We start from the raw sequence: 14821 nt of genomic DNA on the forward strand, positions 1-14821 counted from the left end.
GATTGACATCTATTTCTGCTATATTTGCCCAGGGGCTCAGCCTTTTCTCCAGTCTTTTCCAGGTTCGTAGACTATATACACATAATAGTCATTGGCTCCATTCATTTTTTTCTCCCTTTTTTTATTTATTATTTTTTTTTTATTTGTTTTTCATAGTTAATTGTGAATAAAACAAAGTAATGAAAGTCTTCTGCAGTCTATCCGCATTTCCATCTAAATTAGCTCTGGACTTTAAAAAGCATTTCAAACCCAAGGTAATTTTTGAACATTTAACGGAGAACATTCTTCTCCGTGAACTTGTTTCTTATTATATTAAAACTTTGCTTAGTAACATGAAAACCTTGCTTATTGAGTTTTTCTTCAGGCTCAGTTTTTAACTACTGGATTGGTCTGAAAGGTTCTGAGCAGAATCCAGCTAGCAGGTCACAGCACATTCACTTTGTTCCTCCGTAGTGTTTTGTCTACTACTGCCTTTCTTTTTTGTCATTTTAGATTTTTCAGTCATTGAAAGATGAAATGTTGAGAAATGGAATTGTTTCATATTGAGCATATGCTTTAATTGTATTCTTTTCATAATACTGCAGACCAAGAATGTTTGAAGTAGACATCTTCAAAGATTTGGCCAAGTTTTCTTCAATTGCATATGCAGCGACCTTGTGTGTGTGTGTGTCTGGATGGGTCCCTGGTCCATTGTGCAGTGATGGGGAGGGTGCACCTTTTCTTCTCTTTGGTGCCCTTGGTGGTGACGGTTTTTGAGGTTCAAAGCTGTGACACTTTGCAGTGAATTAGTGATGCAAGAAGCAATAATGAGACCAGGTTAGTTGCAATGACCTCACTGAACTTTACTGCAGGAGTCAGTGGATAAGTCACACAGGCACTGTGCAGAGTAAATGCAATTTCCACAGTTGATATATGCAATTCCCAAGACAAGAGATGGAGGCATGATAGTAGGAGATAGTAGTAGAAACCTGGTGGTGGTAGCAGTCCTCATGGTGGCTATGGCCCTCACTGGAGGTCCCTGGGCTGGGCGCACATTTCAGAAAGAGGCGCACCTTTTCTTCCCCTCGGGGCACACCATGGTTTGGGGTCTCTTACCTGGTGGTAGGTGCACCACATGCAGAGATATCTTTAACTTAAGTGTAGGCAGTTACCCTCTCTGACAAATGCTCTGCAATCCTCCTTATGGTCGTTGAACTCTCTGCTGCTTTCAGTAACTCTGTTCCCTCAAAGTCTGGCAGATTTATTGCTTGATGATGCATAGAGCAGGAAGATTCCCTGTGGTTCTTCCCAGTACTGATCTGAGCTGTTCACTTGTTGGCAGTCAGCAATAGGTTAACCACTTCCTCTTAGAGAGGAAGGGTGGAGCCAGCCCAGCTACACTAACTAGGTATCTCTCCTTTCCATACTCAGTCTTTGGGGACATAAAATGCATTACATAAAACGCATTAGCATTTTGCATGGGCTTTCAGGACACAACACTTATAATGTCTTGTTTTGTTAATTTCTCAAGTCCATTGAAAAGAATATTGCTGAATTTGGTTCCAATATGAAAATGTCTATGGTTATTTACATTGACCTATGTGGGCCTGAAAATTCAGGTTTACTCAAATTTGATGTCTCAATCCCACAAAATGTTATTCTGACCTGCTCACCTCCGATCCAGAGATTCATGGAGATATATCTTGTGACCATCACCTACTGTGAATGTGAGTTATCTATAAAGAGATGTTTCCTGGCTGTGAAGGGTTCATGCAGCTCAGTTCTCTTTCAAGTGAATAGGTGCTGAGCTGCAACATACTGGAGCCACGACCTACATAATGGACAGAGCCTTCCATTTACTGTATAGTTTTATGTCGCCGATTGGTGGGGTGTTGGGTGTTGCACCCACACCAATATGGTGTTGATTACCTATCAGTCTCATTACTGTGATCACTTACAGAATTTGTCTGCTGGAGGGTTCCTTGAAATTAAGCTGGTACCTCCAGCGATCAGGCAATCTGGAAGTAAGAGTTAAATTTTACTGTATGGCACCACAACAAAGTGAAATTAAGCATTGCACAATGCCCTTTCAGATCTACCATCCAACTTCATACATCATCATTATTTGATCAGTGGGACTCCGGGCACTCCCAAAGGAGACTGCTCCAGTGATCTGTCATATGGCCTTTGTGCAGCTTTGTCCCATTCAAGTGAATGAGCCTGGGCTGCAATACCAGGCACAACCACTATAAAAACATATAACTCTGTAATTAGTATGCTTTGAGGAGGCTGCAGCACTCACCGAAGCCTCTTTAAGTTGGAATCCCACCAATCGGATATTGATGACCTATCCAGAAAATAGGCTATCAATATTGTTTTACTGTAAACCACTTTAATGTATAACCAGTATGCAGTTAGCTCATAAGCTACCCCTAGTGGTAGCTGTTGACAACCAGATTTTTATCATTTAACTCTAAATCAATGCAGGGGCTTCAAAGTTTTGTGTCAGAAAAAGGGAGTTTTGGCCACAATAAAAAGGGGTTGTCACATCATAGACAATGGGGGCATATGGCATATCTCTGGTACCTGCACCTACACCGAGAACGAAGCGGGGAAAGGTGGTGGAGGGCACACTGGGCATGCACATCTGCCCTCCATTAATTTCTATGGGGCCGCCGAAAATAGCCGAGCGCTGGCTCGGCTATTTCCTTCGGCCCCATAGAAATTAATGAGAGTCGTGGCCGTGCAATCACGGTGTGCTCCCATTCACTTGTGTAGGGAGAGCTCTTAGCGTTGGCCGTAACCAGGGTCCTCCAGCCACCACTCTCCCTGCTCCATCTCTGGGACCCGCACCTATCTGACAATGGGGGCATATCGTAGAGATATGCCCCCAATTGTCTATGATGGGACAACCCCTTTAAGACCTTGTTCAGCACAGAACCGTTTTAGATTTAAACAACAAAATTGTGGACATTCACTTTAAGAAATATTATACAAACTTACCATTTTAACATTCCAAAAAACCTCTACTTGTTTGAATTCATTTTTTAAGATTACTTGACTTGTGACATTAGCCATGGTCTGTGTATCTTATGCAACAGACGATGATTGCAGTGTGTCTCGCTTTCAAAGGATTTTATTCTTGCTTTATTAAGTTTGTAGTCGAGAACACTAGAAACACAGATGTGATCACGCCTAATCAGTAATGGAATAGCTTCAGACAATTGAACATTTATTAATGCTTTCCCCAGTGGCATCAGACCCAGCCAAATAAATGGATTCAACAGTACATTTTCTACTCCGGTTGTGGCAGACAGGAAGAATAACAGGTTTCCAATCCTCTTCTCGCAGTGCAATGCCAGGACGAATGTGAAGTCCAAGAAATCCTGCTGGAAGAAGCTAAAATATGTCTTTATATTCTCATTTTTAGGTCAACAAAAGGCAATAACATAAAGGCTTTGCTGGTAAACAGGTACGGTGGGGGGAAGACAAATTTGACCAGGAGACGAGCACTATAAATGTTGGCCGGCAAATGTGAAATCAAACTTAATTGATCGGTTCTTGGTGCTAATGAGGTAATACATTTGTTTTACCAGGATAATGAATTGTGTTCTAAGAGTATTTCAAAGTGCAATAAAAAGAGCAATAGCCTTTAAGAAGTTGGGCAACTTTGTAAATGCTGATCCTGAGTTACAGCTTGTATTATATTCCAGAGCTGCATTCACAATTCTGCAGGCTTCAGAGCTGAAATTTACCAGCCTGCTAGTATTATGTCCACAATTTGCTTTCTGAAAAGTGTATTAGTACACCAGGCACTGCACAGTAATCTGATGTAGGAAAACATAGCCTCCCCTGTATTTTAGAAGCTCTGCTAAGGTTTCCTGTAACAGCGGCTGCTGTGCGCTGCTGTTCCCTGCTTACTGCCGCGGGCGCAGTGTTCAGTGGTGATCTGCGGCCAGTGCTTCCCATTCACCGTTGCAGTCTTGGGATCTGTCTGTGTAGGTACTGTTGTTCTGGGATCCGCTCCACAGTTTCGTCTCAGCCCTGACCACAGCATGCTTGTTGCTTGTTTCCTGCAGCACTTCCTTAAAGGATAACTGTCATATTTTCATTAAAAAAAAACTATTTTAGCATATGTTACTGCTGCAGCAGCATTATGCATAAAGAAATCTTTAGTTTCTTCACTTACCACTGTTTTCCTTGAGTTTCCCCCTTAGTTATGGCTGTTTTGATTCCTACATTATGAGGATCTTCTCAAGATGGCTCCTCTGCCAGTTCTCTGAGGCCAAAACTGCATTCCCTCAGGTCACATACAAACTTGCGGTAGTCAGCAGCTTCCTGACAGCCAATCATATTGGATTTCTGAGAGACACGCCTTCTCACTCTGAAGCCTAATGCAGGCATGCAGTGTGAAGGACCGCCCCTCCGTCTTCTTAGCCAGAGACAGATGAGCCATAGCAACAGTCTTTTAAGGGAGCAGTGGAAAGGGATAGAGGACATTAATGAAAGCTGATATTATAAGGTAATTACAGATCTTTTGGCAATCATTGACAGACTAACTCAGGTATACATGCCTCGCTCTAATAAACTAGCAAATAAAAAAAATATGACAGTTATCCTTTAAGGGTCGGCACGCGTCACTTCCTGTGCTTTATGGGTTAGGTCATGTGACCTCGCTGACCAATCCTAGCCCTCCTGCACATATATAAGTGGCTCAGCCCCCTTTCCAGATGCCTCAGTGTCAAGGTCCTTGTGTCCTGCTAAGGTTCCTGATATCCGCTTGTGTTCCTGACTTGTACTTGTATTCCTAGACTCTGCTACCTGTTTGATCCATGCCATCTTGCCTTGACTATCCTGTTGCCGACCCGGATTGCCTGACCTGTACCTGTGCCGCCTGCCCTGACCTATTGCCTGTTTGAATTTGCCTCTGCCTCATCCTTCGGTCCTGCCCTGTTGCTCATGGTTACGACTTTCACACTAGCTTTTTTTGCGGATCCGACATGGATCTGCAAAAACTGTTCAGTTACAATAATACAACCGCATGCATCCATCATGAACGGATCTGTTTGTATTATCTGTTACATAGCCAAGACGGATCCGTCATGAACTCCATTGAAAGTCAATGGGGGACGGATAAGTTTTCTATTGTGCCAGATTGTGTTAGAGAAAACGGATCCGTCCCCATTGACTTACATTGTGTGCCAGGATGGATCAGTTTGGCTCTGCTTCATCAGGCGAACAGCAAAACGCTGCAGGCAGAATGGTGACTAAACGGAGGCAAACTGACGCATTCGGAGCGGATCCTTTTCCATTCAGAATGCATTAGGGCAAAACTGATCCGTTTTGGACCGCTTTTAAGAGCCCTGAACGAATCTCACAAACGGAAAGCCAAACTGCTAGTGTGAAAGTAGCCTTAGTTGCCCATAGTAGCCAATCATATTCCACCTTTCATTTTCCAATGGAGCTGTCAAAAATAAAAGGTGGAATCTGATTGGTTACTATGGGCAACTAAGCCAGTTCTACTTTACACCAGTTTGATAAATGACCCCAATAGCGGCAATTTTCTTTAAACAAAAGCAATGGGAATGATTAATATTCCGGCTGCTCTTTACAACGGGTAAAAATAGAAATTTATTTTTTGCCTTTTCTTATTCTTTTTTTTTTTCTGGAAATGCTTCCTTGAGAAGACACATGGAAAAGGTCAGGACAAAATATTTTACTGTTTATATGTCTTTTTATTACTAAAAACATGCATTTGAGTTTTCACCTTTGTTCAATTTGTTCCGTTGCCATAAAATGATTTGTCTTGCGAATTACTCTTCGCTTTTCCCATAAGGATTCCTAAGAAGGTGTGTGTTTAAGCTAATCTATTTCACTGTCATTTACTATAATCTTTTTGCTAGACAGTTTCATGACTCAACCGTAGCTTTTACACCATCCCATTCCCAAGTGTTGGGTGTTTTAGCAGATCTCAGCGTAGGCTGCTTTTTGAACATTACAATGATATTTCTTCTATAGGCTCATTCAGTCGACATGAATTGATGTGTGAATAGTCATGACGAGGAGGACGCCTCTGTGCAGGGTGGTGATAGAAGTCGATCGCACCTATCTATGAATAGAAACCATCCAGTTTATTTCGTTTTTATGCACATCGGGGCAAATTTTTACATGTGTGAAAATGGAGTATCAAACATAGATAAATCTGATGTTAGCACTTTATACTACTGTATGCTCGCTACTAGGGCTGAGCGAATCGAAGTATCCGAAAGTGGATTTCGATACGAATTTCAGGTAAAATTTGATTCGCCGAGAAGCCAAATTTCCTTGTGCTTTGTGGTAACAAATCATTTTTCCCTGAAATGGTGTAAAAAATAAAAAAAATACTCATCTCATCCGTTTGAGCGCAAAGAGGCCGTCACGGCCATCATGATTGAATATTCCACGTGAAATCTCATGAATGGTGATGTATGACGTCACCACGCTGGCCAGCATGGGATCTTCAATTAAGATGGCCGCCACAGCCTCTTCGCGCTCAAACGGATAAGGTGAGTATTTTTTTTAAATCCCTGAAAGTTCTAAATTTTTACATCAGATGCCGTAATCAGTGATGAACACGGCATCTGAGGGGTTTAAGGAGCAATCGCCATTCCCCTTCATTGCACCCGCTACTTATACAGAAATGCGCTTCGTGACGAAATTGAGCATTCACTGTCTACAGTCAAAAGACAGCAGCATTGGTGGTCGCAGCAGGAGGACACTTTGTAATCAGTTTATGAACTCTTCTAAAAATTAAGGATTGGTCAAAGTGGAGAACCTCTAACTTAGTCCTCATGCACACGACCTTTGTTTTACTCCGTGTCCGTTGTTCCATTTTTCGTGATTTTCTGTGGACCCATTGATTTTCATCGTTTGTTATCCGCGTCCGTGATCCGTGGTTCCAGTCTGTCAAAAAAATATAACCTGTCCTATTTTTTTCACGGAAAACGGCTCGCGGACCCATTTAAGTCAACGGGACCGTGAAAAAACGCGGAGGCACACAAGATTGTCATCTGCGTCCGAGCCCGTTTTTTTCCTATCATTTGCATGGCAAACTTGACTTAGACTTTTTTTACTTTCCTTCATGTCTGGTGATCCTCCAAAAATAAAGGAAGACACACGGAAACAAAAACGGAAACGGATCACGGAACAACGGAACCCCATTTTGCGAAACGGAACACAACAACGGTCATGTGCATGAGGCCTTAAAGAAGAGTTTTTAATGCAGGATACTTTTGGACTCATAAGGACCAAAACAATACTTGGAATAAAGAACAAGGGGGGAACTAACTCTCCTTAGGGAGAGACCACCTTAATCAGTGTGAGGGAGGCTTATTTTAAGAGCTAAATATTGACTTATAGGATAGCTGCCTTACATCTGGTGGCATTAGAGGCAAAGCTTGTTAAGAGCTCATTTGCATTTCATCCCTCCCAGAATTCCAGAGGAGCATGTATGGCCTATAAGTCTCCTCACACTGATTAAGGTGCTCTCTCCCTAAGGAGAGTTAGTTCCCCCTTGCTCGGACACAGGCCTCCTACCCAGTTAAGCCAGTACTCTCTGCTCTGCACTGATGAGGGGCAATCACCCCGAAACAGCTGTCTGCAGATGAGTTGCTGGCTTATTTTATATCCAAGTCATGTCTCAAGGCTTATTTTAAGAGCTGAATATTGACTTATAGGATAGCTGCCTTACATCTGGTGACATTAGAGGCAAAGCTTGTTAAGAGCTCATTTGCATTTCTTCCCTCTTGGAATAAAGAAACATGCTCCTGGTTGGATTCTTGGTAGGATCTCTAATCCAAAGATGGTTTATATCAGGGATGCCCAACCTGCAGCCCTCTAGCTGTTGCAAAACTACAACTCCAAGCATGCCTGGGCAGCCTACAGCTATTAGGGCATGCTGGGAGTTGTAGTTTTGCAACAGCTGGAGGGCTACAGGTTAAGCATCCCTGGTCTAGATGGTATACAGATGGATTCTCACCAAGATATTATTCAAGTTTCTTTCTTATAAACACTGGAGATAAGCAAATTTATTCTGTAGAATCAAAATCCAGCCCAAATTTTTCCCAAAATCTGGATTTTATAGAATCAGAACTTTATGTGATTTGATTTGATTTGATAAGAGAGAACACCAGAAAATCATTCACAGTTTTTCAGGGAGATCAAAGCACTATCAATAAGGGTAGAATCAGACGCCACTGGACCTGAATCGAATTTCCAGAAATTTTCTCATCACTAATAAACACATACGTAGAGGTCACACTAAACATTAAAGTATTTACAATATTTCTTTCTATTTCGACTCAAGCTAGAACATGTAATGCTACTAACTTATGGTTTTCCCTGTGATTCATCCAAACTTTCCATTCCGTTTGTGCTCGGATGGTTGCTGTGATTGATACAGGTCGTGTTTGTCTTAGGTAATGTAAAGAAAGCTGGGGAACGGCTCTGTGCGTTATCAGGACACGGTCATGCATTATAAATGACCGGAGGATGTACAATTTACAGTCTATTTGTTTGAGAGATGTGTCTTGATAGTTGTAAGATAAAATAGTTTAATATTAGAACTTGTAACAAATGTTGTAGCCTCCGTTCTTTACGGGACTCTATAAAGATTAATACCTAGGTGAGTTGGTCTTTCTACCTGGTGACCGAACAACGGTGTGTTTTATTAAAGATGTTTTGACAACAATAAGCTATAAAAATGTAATGAATTGAGCATTAAATATTGCAAAGGCACACAAAATAATAAATATCCCAGCACTTCTTCCCTTCATTTCATCTGCTTTTGTCCTACTGCATTTCACATTACAATCTAAAAAAGAAAAGTTCCTTCTGTGTCCCAAGAACTTAACTATGTTCCCCCTGCTCCTCTTCTCAGTCTAGGATCTAGCTGTAAGACAAATGGCTGGAGCAGTTGCCTCCCCCCTGCCCTGTCGGCAGCAGAACTAAGACTACTTTCACACTGAAATTTTGGCTTTCCATTTCTGAGATCCATCATGGGCTCTCAGAAGCGGACCAAAATGGATCAGTTTTGCCCTAATGCATTCTGAATGGAAAAGGATCCGCTCAGAATGCATCAGTTTGCCTCTGATCAGTCACCATTCCACTTTGGAGGCGGAAACCAAAACACTGCCTGCAGAGTTTTGCTGTCCGCCTGATGAAGCGGAACCAAACGGATCCATCCTGACACACAATGTAAGTCAATGGGGACGGATCCGTTTTCTCTGACACAATAGAAAACGGATTAACTTTCAATGGTGTTCATGACGAATCCGTCATGGCTATAGAAGACATAATGCACCCAGATTCGTTCATGACTGATGCATGCGGTTGTATTTTTGTAACGGAAGCGCTTTTGCAGATCCATGACAGATCCGCCAAAAATGCTAATGTGAAAGTAGCCTAAGCTACTTTCACATTAGCGGTAGCCTTCTCCGGCAGGCTGTTCAGGCAGGTGAACAGCCTGCCGGATACGTGCTGCAGCAAGTGCATGTGTGCCACCTTAAGTCCGCTCCTGCCAGTGGCGTACTAAGGGGGGGCGTGAGTGTCGGCTCTCATGGGGGTTCCAGAAGCAATGAGCGCTTTCATCAATACAGATGGAAGCGCTCATTTCTGGAGTGCTGGGAGCTGCGTTTCTGTCACTCACCTCTCAGCTCCTAGCGCTCCTCCTTCAGGCCGGCAGCACTCTGTATGGTGAAGCAGGAAGACTTCTCCCCGCTCCACCATTCAGCCTGCAGACACAGACCCGGAAATATGCATAAGCTCCGCCCACACAGGCCTCCAGAGCGATCTGTGCCTGCAGGGAAGAGAGGTATGTAAACTTCAGGAACGGGACAAGGTGAGTAGTTACTGTGTTTTTTTTTTTTATACAGAGGAGGTAAAGAGGGCTTTATTACTATGGAGGGGGCACAGAGGACTTTATTACTATGGAGGGGGCACAGAGGACTTTATTACTATGGAGAGGGCACAGAGGACTTTATTTCTATGGAGAGGGCACAGAGAGCATTGCTACTATGGAGGGGGCACAGAGGGCATTACTAATATGGAGGGGCACAATGGGCATTTCTACTTTGGAGGTGGCACAGAGCCAGAGGGCATTACTACAATGAAGGGGGCACAGAGGGCATTATTACTGTGAAGGGGGCACAGTGGGCATTATTACTGTGAAGGGGGCACAGGGGGAATTAGTACTGTGAAGGAGGCACAGGGAGCATTATTACTGTGAAGAGGGCACAGTGGGCATTATTACTGTGAAGGGTGCACAATGGGGATTTCTACTATGGAGGGGGCACAGAGGGCATTACTAGCACAGTGGGCATTACTACTATTCCGGGGGAACAATGGGCATTATTACTGTGAAGGGGCACAATGGGCATTATTACTATGAAGGGGGCACAGTGGGCATTATTACTATAAAGGGGGCACAATGAGATGATTACTATGAAGGGGGCACAATAGGGATTATTACTATGAAGGGGGCACAATGGGGATTATTACTGTGAAGGGGCACAAAGAGTGCATTACAACTGTGAAAGGGGCACATAGAGGGCATAACTACTGTGAGGGAGGCACAATGTGGGCATAACTACTGTGAGGGGGCACACATCGGTACAAAACTGCTGTGAAGGTTGTACAATCAGGGCAATACTACTGTGAGGGGGTACAATTTTAGTATTGGGGGCGGTGCCAGAGAACACCCTAGGCACGCCACAGGCTCCGGCCCCATTCACTATAATAGGGGTGGGCCAGAGGTCCGTCCGCAGCACGGCAAACATGCCGGCCGGAATAATACTACGAGAATAAAAACTGTCGGCTAAGCCCTGTACCCTAGTATCAGGCCAAAGATAGAATAGATGAGAAGTTACCTTAGTATTCCTTTAAGAAAATATCATTCATGGGACAGAGGCATCTATGTAGATTCTCAATGAGTAGCACAACCATCGAGTTATACACTTCATAACAGGTCCTTGGCAGATGATTGCACAAATGAGAACAGAGTCAAATAAGTTTTTGGAATCAGCAATGTGATTATGAATGTGGGGTTCACATGCTTCCTGGACTCCATAGCATCTGTATTTGTTTTTTACGGCAAGTTCCCTTCATTCACTAGTACAGTCATGGCCAAAAGTTTTGAGAATATTGCAAAAAAAAAAATTTCACAAAGGCTGCTGCTTCATTAATTTAGGATTTTTTTGTCAGATGTTTCTGTGATATACTGAACCATTTCATACGTTTTTTTTTTTACCTTTATTAACAAATGTACATCAGGTTTATATAAAGACCCAATATTTCCAGTGTTGTCCTTTCTTTTTCAAGACTTCTGCAATTCACCCTGACATGATGGATATAAGTTTCTTGGCCAAAACCTTAATGATGGCAACCCATTCTTGCCTAATCAGTGCTTGGAGTTTATCACAATTTCTGTCCTTTTGTTTGTCTACCAGTTTTTTGAGGATTAACTACTGGTTATCAATGGGATTGAGATCTGGGGACCTTCCTGGCCATGGACCCAAAATTTCAATGTTTTGTTCTCCGAGCCAATTAATTATCACTTTTGCCTTGTGACATAGTGCTCCATCATGCTGGAAAAGGCATTGTTCCTCACCAAATTATTCCTGGATCATTGGGAGAAGTTGCTCTCAGAGGATGTTTTAATACCATTTTTTATTCATGGCAGTGTTCCTAGACAAAATTGGGAGTGATCCCTCATCCATCACTCCCTTGGATGAGAAGCAACCCCACACATGAATGGTCTCAGGATGCTCTACTGTTGGCATGACACAGAACTCATGATAGCACTCACGTTTTCTTCTCCAGACAATCATTTATCCAGATGAAGGGGGCCTCATCAGAGAAAATAACTTTACCAAAGTCTTTTGCATCCCAATCCCTGTACTTCCTGCAGAATGTCAGTCTGTCCTTAATGTTTTTCTTGGAGAGAAGTGGCTTATTTGATGTCCTTCTTGACACCAGACCATCTGCCAAAATATGTACTCAAACCTGCCTGCTGCCATTTCTGAGCAAGCTCTGCACTAGTGGTGAACCAAGCAGTAGCTAAATCTTCTTTAGGAGACAGTCCTTGCACTTGCTGGACTTTTTGGGGCACCCTAAAGCCTTCTTTATAGCGATTGAACCTCTCCTTGAAGTTCTTGATGATCCAATGAATGGTTGATTTAAGGTGCAATATTACAAGCGGCAATGTCCTTGCCTGTGAAGCCCTTTTAATGCAAAGCAACGATGAATGCTCGTGTTTCCTTGAAGGCAGTCATGGTTAGCAGAAGAAGACAAGGATTTTTTTCAAGCGCCTCTACTTTATGGCAATTCTTCTAATCACTCTTCATAATAATTTTGAGCTAATGCAAATTGCCACCATAAAAGCTGAAGACTTAAATCTTGTCTCAAAACTTTTGCCACCACTAAACATTGGTTAGAAAAAAAAAAGCCATTCTTGTTAATTCCGGATGGAAATGTTTTACTACAGTATCTTAAAGGGATTTTTTTAGGATTAGGAGAAAAAGATCAGCCTTTTCCCAGATATGGCATCAGTTATTTCTGATCTTGCAGTTCAACCCCATTTACTTCAGTGGGGAAGATTTACAATAACTAGCATAGACCATGAGCAAGACTCACACTGTTACTTCAAATATCATGGACAATTCCTTTAATCTTTCCCTGCAAAACATTTTTAAACTTATTGCCAGCTTATATATTTTTGCTTTCACAGATATGACAGCATTTTTTACATTTTTAAGATCATGGCAGGATATAGTTGGAAAATAATATTCAATGATTCTTCCCAAATGTCTGTAAATGCTGCACTGGGCTTTGAATCCTAGTCTAAGACACAGCAGTCAACCCTGGACCCTGGCACTTTAGGGGGCCCAAAGGGACTTTTATGTCATAAGAAAGCATCAGTATTATAAAGGCACATGGAAGGTGGCAGGACTTTTATGGATTTTACATTCATGCCCAGTAAATTTAAAAAGGAGCTGTCACCTTTAGAGTTGAGCGGACACCTGGATGTTCGGGTTCGACGGGTTCGGCCAAAATTCACAAAAAAGTTTGAGTTTGGGACCCGAACTTGACCCCGAACCCGAACCCCATTGAAGTCAATGGGGACTTGAACTTTTGAGCACTAAAATGGCTGTAAAAATGTCATGGAAAGGGCTAGAGGGCTGCAAATGCCAGCAAAATGTGGTTAAGAGCATGGCAAGTGCTCTGCAAACAAAAGTGGATAGGGAAATGACTTAAAATAACATAAAATATGTAAAAATAAAAAATAATAATCGTAATCTAGGAGGACCAGGTCCATATGGAGTAGGAGGTTGAGCAGGCGGTGGATGTAGCGGTGTAGGTGGAAGCGGCGGTGGAGGAGGAAGAGTAGGTAGCCTACACAGTTTTTTGGTTTTAAATTTATTTTTATTTTTTAAAATTAGGGTAAACCCCAAAATATTGGGAAATATAACCTATGTTCAGACAATACACTGGCTGCAGGGCAGGCCAGCACCTCCAAGTCGTAAAGAGCAAGCTCAGGCCATGTGCCCAATTTGGAGACCCAGAAGTTGAAGGGGGCAGACCCATCATTCAGTACATGTAGGCGTGTGCATACATACTGCTCCACCATGTTGCACGTCCCCGTGATGTCCACGATCCGATTGGATATCTTCTCTATCAACTTTTGATGTTCTTTTATGCGCCTACCATGGTGATAACTGGTGGCGTGGATTCAGGGTTCCAGGCCGGAGAGGAAGCCTGAGAAAGAAATACCACATCCAAGGGAGGTCAATGGATGAAATTAAATGTAATCGAGCGGAAATGTGGGACAAAATATTGAAGCATAAGCTTCCAAGTTAAGGAGGGGGCGCGCGGCAATTACCCACTCCCGACTCGGGGAGGTAGTGAGGATAATTAACAATACAGGACTCTTAAGATGCCATGTTATTTGAATGATTAATACAAAATTATAGGGAATGTCACTGTGGTATTTTGGATAGCCAGGAAAGGCCCTGTTGCGGCTTTGTTGACTCTAGATAACTTCTGCCTGATCACACGTCCCTGTGACGTCCACCATCCATTTAGATATCTTCTCTATCAACTTTCGATGTTCTTTTCTGAGCCTACCATGTTGATCACGGTTATCGGGGAATCAGGGTTCCGCGCCGGAGAGGGAGCGTGAGAAAGAAACCACATCCAAGGGAGGTTAATTGTTTAAAATTAAATATGAAAGAGTGGAAATATGGGACAAAGTATTAAAGCGCAAATGTGGTGCAACTTGTTAAAGTTTAAGCATTAAATGAAAGGAGGTAGCACGCATCAATTAAAGAAGAATTTATTAAATTGGATTCCCTGTCAACTATGCAGTGCAGGGGTTTCTATCCGTCAAAATTTCAAAAATGTCACCTGTCAATGTAACAGACGATTTTTTTTTATTTATGTTCCTGTCACCTATGCAGAGGTGCCCCAGTGACATCCACCCTCCATTTGGATATCTTCTCTATCAACTTCGATGTTCTTTTCTGAGCCTACCATGTTGATCACGGTTATCAGCGAATCAGGGTTCCACACCGGAGAGGGAGCGTGAGAAAGAGAGACCCCCTCCGAGGGAGATACAAGTATAAAATTTTTTGGGGATCGAGCAGAAATATGGGAAAAGTTATTGAGGCACAAATGTGGGAAAGATTATTAAAGCACAAATGTGGGACAAATTATTGAAGCGCAAATGTGGGACAAATTATTGAAGCGAAAATGTGGTACAACTTGTTAAAGTTTAAGATTAAATGAAAGGAGGTGGCGCGCATGGAGG

Source organism: Bufo bufo, chromosome 7, assembly GCF_905171765.1.
Source record: "Bufo bufo chromosome 7, aBufBuf1.1, whole genome shotgun sequence".
Classification (NCBI taxonomy): Eukaryota; Metazoa; Chordata; class Amphibia; order Anura; family Bufonidae; genus Bufo; species Bufo bufo.